Genomic DNA, 7,781 nt, shown 5'->3' with positions numbered 1-7,781 from the left:
CTTCGCATTCCCTCAGGCCTCTGGTTTCTTGTTTAAGGTCTCTCAGCCCCTCCCGGAGCCTTCTCAGGAGAAAACAACATCCAACAACACCATCCTTTCCTGGTGTGTGAGCTCAGGATCCTGAGAGAGGCAGGCTCAGGTGGAGATGAATTCATCTCCAGTGCTCTCAGGTCTCCTTGATGGGAGCAAGAGAAGACAGTTTTTTGCAAGAGACTAGTGTCTGTAAGCATCACTAAGAAGAAGAGCTCTGGTCACCAGCAGAGGAGAAGGGATTGCTTAAGCCCTCAGGGCTTTTCCAGGGCAAAGACTGTTCTCTCTGGAATCAGCAGTGTGCTGGGAGAAGTATGTCCCTCCAACACTGTGTTGTAGCATGAAGGATCTTTCAACAGCCAAAGAGCCAGGAACAAGAAGACAAACTTCCATCTTTATTACATGGGAGACTACAAGGTAGCCTGTGATGCACAGCTAAGGATGGGCCGGCCGGCCCACCAGGGCTTGCGAGGTTTCAGTTTTAATGTCCCTGGGGCTGAATGAGCTCTGCATAAACACAGTGGAGGAAGAGGATGCCACACATTGCACACCCACAAACCCTGGTCTCAAGGGATCTTGTTACAGGAAAGAAAATTCGTTCCAGCAAAGGCCTGATCCTGGCACCTTCTCTTGTTCTTTCACTTGCTTGGGAGCATTTCCTGTCACAACTAATGAAGGCCATAGCATTCCTGCTCTTACTTATCCTGACAGGGAAGAAAAGATATCCCTAGACCAAGTGGCTGATGGTAGTGCTGGTTCAGCAAAAGGGCTGAAACTTTGTGACAGAACGTGGGGGTTGTGGCTAAAATGAGCCTGCAGAGGTGCAGGAAAAGGAGGTCCAGGAAAGCATGTGAGCATAAATGTGCCAGTGGGTGAATAAAATAAGAATGCCATCCAGCTGCTTTGAGTTTTCTTTAAAAGAAAAAGAAAAGAGAAAAAAGGAAAAGAGACCCTTGCAAGAGGAACCTCTACAAAATCAAGGCACTTGAGAAGGGTGAGAAGAATGTTCTCCTGAAAGCAGAAAGAGGTACATAAACTGGGTTTTGTGGTATTAACTTAACAGTGAAATTTCAGTAGTTTATTCTCTTTTCAGAAACTTTAGGCTGTTTACTTTCATGTAAGGCTGCCTCTCATGTTGTCACTGTCAGAGGTCAAATCCTGAGCAGTTAAAAAAAGTGTTAATTTAAAGATATTTGTATTTCTAGAGAAGATAGGCAAGACCTGCTAGCCCACAGAAGAGTGAGTAAAGTGCAGACTTTCTCTTATCTAGGAAATTAGTTGGGTCAGATAGGAATCAAGCACTGCTAGTGCCTGGCAGCTGATGGTGGGTCTATGTGCAATTACTTCCCTGCTCTGACTGTTCTCTGGTGTCAATTAATGTTGGCAGTTTCAGCCAGCAGAAGGATCAAACAGGCCAAGCTGGCTGAGTTGTGTTGTCCATGACTCTGTATCTCTGATACTTACCTGAGGAACTAGCCCCTGGTCCTAATATGTTTCTGCTGCTGTTCCCCCTCTTTCAAAAAAGACAATACAGGTATCATACATAACAAGAGCAAATAGTGAACACTGCCAGCAAGTCTCTTAGTTTCCTTTTCACTACATTAAACAAGCACAGATCTTCTAACCCCTTCTGGAGGTTGTGTGCTGTTCTGGTAGCCATGGGTGGCTTGGTTTTATCTACCACTTCACAAAATATAAAAATCACTTTTAATAGGTGGCTGATAGTAAAATGCTTAGATTTTAAAGGTAAATATCAGCCACAGAAGGCACTGTAGAAAGTTAACACATAATTTCCCCTCCTGGGCTCAGCTGGAGTATTAGCTGAGGATGGATTGACTTTATACTGAGTCAATCTGCAGATTCTCTAAGCAAACAAAGATACTGAAGCATTTATATTGTATGTGTTTTTCTACAAGATATTCAGTGTTTTCAGATAGAGGAAGGAAAGAACTGAACCTAATGTTTTTCCTTTAAACTGTGAAGGTCCTGTTGTTTACAATTCATTTTTTGATGTAATTTAAAGGCAATTTACTTCAACAGCTCACTTGTGAAACCATTTATTCAGGACAAAACCATAACACAAAGCACTGAGGAAGAGGCAGCTGAAATGATCCTCCCACTCTCTCCCTATTAATAAGGATATTGGAATAAGGATATTGGCTTCTGATCCATATTATAGGCTTGGATACCTTGCAGACACTGTTAGCATTCTGGGTTTTGTGGTGCAGAATTGATTTTTTTTCTTTAAAAAGACTTTTATTAAGTGTATTTGAATTTCTCTGTTTTAAAAGCATGATGAATCACACTACTCCACGATGTTGTTTTGCTTGTGTTATTTTAAATCAAGGTTGAATTGTAGATTCCTGTCTGAATACAAGAGTCATAATTTGTTTGGCTTTTTTAACAAATACACTCATTTCTTCATTATTTTCCCCTTTGCCAAAATAATTCCAAGTCATCCTATGAACTCATTGCTTGACCATGTTTTCTTCATTTAGAGGTTAGGGAAGCGGGAGAAGTGAAAACAATCTCCCCTACTAACATCCAGTCTCAAGTATTTTTCTATGAAGTAAATCAAGCACGAAAAGAACAAATTGTTTAAAATTAGTACCAAAAAAAAGTAAAAAGTCTTAATAAAGTGTATTTAAAGCCATATATTTTCCACTGGAAACTGCAAAGCCAGAAAAATGTACAGCAGTGTATCACAGCCTAGAGCAGTGGTTGCATGCATGAAATGCAAACAGAGCAAACCCTGAATCATCAGCAAACCAGACTGCAGAAAATTTCCTCTCCACAGAGTTATGCTAAGCTTTTTTTTTTTGGCACTGTGAATACCCTGAGAGAAATTATTCAGTGAATTAATATTTGAGAAAGCAGGAAAAAAAGCAAGAGAGAGTAAAACAAGCAAATAACCTCCATGAGCAAACAAAGACGTACCCTAATGGGAAAACAAATGTTATTCAACTGACCAAATTTGGCTTCTATGTGAGGTGGCAGCTCTGAGCTTCTCAACTCAAATGTCACCTTGTGTCATGGGAAGCAGCAACTCTGCCTCTGGTGATGCCTTGGAACTATTCAGGATCTTTTGACTGTTCCAGAGGTGCACATCCAGTTGAAGTTCAGGGCTTTGACTCTTCACAGAAGTGTTGCCATTAGGCAAAGTCAAGGAAAAAAAATTCTGCAGTTTTAACAGATGTGATTCCTTTCAAGGTGTTACAATCACCTACCTTCTCATTTTGAGTATTCTTTTAATGAAGATCCAATTCACATTCGTGTTAATGCTGCTTCCAGTCAGAGTCCTTCTGTAACACAGGGGACTGCTGCCAGCAGGGAAATAGTTAATGGGAGTGGGGGCAGTAAGTCAAGAAATAAGAGAAGGACTTTGAATAGCCTGCCGTTCCAGATGAAGCAGATATGCTTGTTCCTGGGGATAGCACTTTTCTGACCAACTCTCCCTCATGCTTGTAGAGACGGGGAAAAACAAACACAGAGAGAGTCACCATTTCCTGCAAAAACTTCAGGGCTAGTTAAGCTCACAAACCAAGGAGAGATGTTAAGACAGAGGCCTGTTCAAAGCATGTGCTCCAATGCCTGAGGAGATCCAAAGAGGAACAGGATTGCTATGAGTCAGAAGTGTTAAAAAATAATAATCACTGAAAAAAACCCAACACCAAGACCGATTTTCATAGACTCCCAGTGGAAATATTCTGATAGATTTTGATGGAACTGGATTGTTAATATTTATGAAGCCAGGCAAGACCTCCAGATGGAAGCTGCTCTAGAAGTGCAAAGCTTTGCTATTAATATTTATTAATCTGAAAGTGCTTATTTAGTTTTTAGGCAATTTTTGCTCCATCCTTTTCCCAAGAAAAATAACATTAAATCTGTGGTATCTGTGAATACTCAGCTTCCTGCTGCTGCCTGTGATGTGAATTGCTCTTCAAAGAAAAATTAAGAGAAATACAGAAGAAAGTTCAGAAAGTCACAATGTGAAGGCTTGAGAGCTGTTTGCAGAGAGCATTCCTGGGAAGCACTGAACATTTGGAATCCATGATGAGCAGTGTAAATAAAGTTTTCAGATCTGATCCTGTTGCCTCTATGGAGTATAAAGTTACAGGGAGAAGATCATGCCCACAGGAACTTCCTCCCAATATCTTGGATATTTTTGTCATGTTTATACTGACAAGTGTTAACTAGATGGTGTTTCAAGATGGCAAGAATACACACCACCTACTTGCCTTAAGCCATGTGGAGATGCTTCGGTAGTGCTAGGACTCAGCTAATACAAGTGAGAGGGCAGTTATGTGGATACCATGGCTGTGTCTATACTACATCTTGGGTAGTGGCGGTCCTCTAGTCATCCAGACTACCTTGCCCATGTTCCCTCTGTGCCCATGTTGGGATGTCCTCCCAGACGAACCTAGGAAATGAAACACATCAGGTTTTGTCATCTTGTGCAGCTGGGAGGTGGCCAAGCTGTGCATCCAGCAGCCAGGAATACACAACTGTCACAGCAGGACATAGTGTGGCTTGCTCAGTTGCCCATGTTCAGAGGCTGAAATCATGGTACTGAGATAAAAAACTGAGGAAAGCCTTTTTGTATTCAGCAAAAGGAATTAACAGAATCAGAAGTTGCTGCAAAGGTTATGCAGGCAAGTAAAATTTTCCTCTGCACTCATCAGACCTGAAGCTAGTTTTGACTTTTTGATGAAAAGGAATCAGAGAAATTCGCTGACCATAATTTCACTAATTTGAAAGAAATCACCTTTAAGTGCCACTTAGAAAAGGCTCATTTTTAAAATCAGGTTTAACAAAAGGAAGCAGAACCTCTACTCATAAAAAAATTGTTCTGTAAATGGCCAATTTCATTTCAGCCAATGGGTTCACATAAATTTTTTATTCCCTTTGTAAAAAGTGAAACACAGAACATTGTTAGTTCGTTTTTTTCACCTGGCAGTCTTATATAACTTTTAGGAAAATGTTGGTTCTGGAAAAAATAATGACATGATTATAGTGAAAGGTAAGCTGATGGCTTATTTTCCCCTGGGCATATACATATTGATTATATGTAAATATTTTGAATAATTGTCTTTGCTTATTTGAGAACCAAGATTATGTCTTTTTGCTGATAAAATCTTCTTCTCCCACCAAAAAAAAAAAAAAAAAGCAATTTTTTTGCCTCTCTAATGGAACAGAAACACTAAAATAAATAATTTTTATTGCTCAGTTGCCCATGTTCAGAGGCTGAAATCATGGTACTGAGATAAAAAACTGAGGAAAGCCTTTTTGTATTCAGCAAAAGGAATTAACAGAATCAGAAGTTGCTGCAAAGGTTATGCAGGCAAGTAAAATTTTCCTCTGCACTCATCAGACCTGAAGCTAGTTTTGACTTTTTGATGAAAAGGAATCAGAGAAATTCGCTGACCATAATTTCACTAATTTGAAAGAAATCACCTTTAAGTGCCACTTAGAAAAGGCTCATTTTTAAAATCAGGTTTAACAAAAGGAAGCAGAACCTCTACTCATAAAAAAATTGTTCTGTAAATGGCCAATTTCATTTCAGCCAATGGGTTCACATAAATTTTTTATTCCCTTTGTAAAAAGTGAAACACAGAACATTGTTAGTTCGTTTTTTTCACCTGGCAGTCTTATATAACTTTTAGGAAAATGTTGGTTCTGGAAAAAATAATGACATGATTATAGTGAAAGGTAAGCTGATGGCTTATTTTCCCCTGGGCATATACATATTGATTATATGTAAATATTTTGAATAATTGTCTTTGCTTATTTGAGAACCAAGATTATGTCTTTTTGCTGATAAAATCTTCTTCTCCCACCAAAAAAAAAAAAAAAAAAGCAATTTTTTTGCCTCTCTAATGGAACAGAAACACTAAAATAAATAATTTTTAAAGAAAACCAAAGCAAGACAAACTCCTTCCCAGCCACTGAATCTATGTAAACATAGTATCATTAGAGACACAAAAAAGCCACTAGCAGTTTACATCACCTAAGATAGTTTGCCTTTTGTCTAGTGATCAAAAAGGGGTGAAGTGAACTCTTTTTTCAGACCCTTGGTTGGACATGAGATGGCTGAAATAACCTGTCACGTTTTGACAGCACAAGATGGAAGATAGTACAGCAAACCACACAGCAAAGAGAGCTCCTTGGGCTTGGCAGTGCAACAGTACAGCTAGAGGCTGTTTGTTGACTCAAAAGGGTGTTTGTGAGATTTCTATTCCAGTCAGATCAGAGCTTCAGCCTATGCCTCATCCCTCCACTTTTTCAAAGTCTTCCTATGATTTTGAAAAAAAAAAGGAAGAAGAAAAGCCAAATGCATTATTTATTTATTTATTTTATTTCAGCAAACACTGTAGCAGCTTCTGTCTCCTAAGATTAACCTTTCACAATTTGCATATGATTTCAGATTCAGCATTGGTCTGAAGTTTTGAATGATAGGGAAAATGCAGGGCTGTGGGGGCTGCAGCCCAGTCCTTCAGCAGGTACCTTGTGCTGAGCTCATCGCAGGGCAGTTGAGAGGCTGTGACCCTGGTGCTGTACAGATGTTTGGATGGGAAGTCCTTGAGTTATAGGACTTGCTGTGCTTGTGGATGAACCTGTGCCTCTCTCCCAGGACAAATGGTCATTCAGGTGATGGTATCCTGCTCTAGTCTGAATGGTGCTTAAGCACAGAGCTGCCAAGTGCTCTCTCTTTCCTATTGCACAGCAACGCTTTTTCTAAATAGGTTGTCTTGGGTATATGTTGACTCCTCTGCGTTGCCTAGTTGTGAATGGCAGTGGTGATACTATCCTCCTTTTCCCACTGTGTTCAGATTTTACTCTGCACCTTAAAGATACTTGCATGAGTAAACCTTTGTAGCAGGGCTAGATGGCTCCAGATACAGGAACGGGAAGCAAACTTCAGCTCATGCTGCTTCTGCAGGGAAGGCCTTTCCCTAGAGAGGTCTCTCTCATTTTATAATAATAACGGGAAAACAACTGGTCACTGAATCAGTGGCACTGAGAGAAGTGAGTGACTCAGGCAGACATTACATATAGGTGTCACGATCCGTGACCTATTATATCTCCTTATTGGAGTGTATTAACTTATCAGGATTTGCTGAGAGATCCACACGTGGGTATCGCCTCACACAGAGGATACAGGAACTTATGTCCCAACTTTTTTGAGTGAATAACTCGCTCAGTGCTTACTAAATTTCTAACAACAGCAAGGTTTATTGTGGGGAAAACAAAGCAATTTGGGGCAGGAGGTTCAAAAGGAGTGATTACAACACATTAAACATATATGGGTACACCTTAGTTACGCATCTTATTCAAGTGCTGGAAGGAGAGGGGAGGGGTATGCCCGAATGGCTGGATTATATTTTCCCCTATAAGCTGGGGTAGCCGGAATTGTCTCACCACACGGCAGTGCAGGTAGGATGAGCTGGGTAGCAAAGAAGCTGCGGGCACTCCAAGCGCAGGTCGCCCCCCCCCACCACAAAGCGGCGGCAGTCGGTGCGCGGCTCCGGGACCGTAGGTGTGCAGAGCGGCTCCGGGACCTTGGGACCGGGGCTTTGGCAGCTGCAGCTGCGGCGAATGGCTCCGGGACTCTGGGACTGCGGCTTTAGCAGCGGCGGCTGCGGCGAGCGGGCAGGTAGTGAGCGGGAGGCAGTGAGCGGGCAGGCTCTGCAGCGGGCGGCTCCCAGCAGGAACGGCAGACAGCAGGGCAGCTGAGCGGGCTGGCAGGCAGC

This window comes from Chaetura pelagica, unplaced genomic scaffold (genome assembly GCF_000747805.2).
Source record: "Chaetura pelagica isolate M959 unplaced genomic scaffold, ChaPel_1.0 scaffold3, whole genome shotgun sequence".
Classification (NCBI taxonomy): Eukaryota; Metazoa; Chordata; class Aves; order Apodiformes; family Apodidae; genus Chaetura; species Chaetura pelagica.
Note: the sequence above shows the minus strand (reverse complement) of the source record.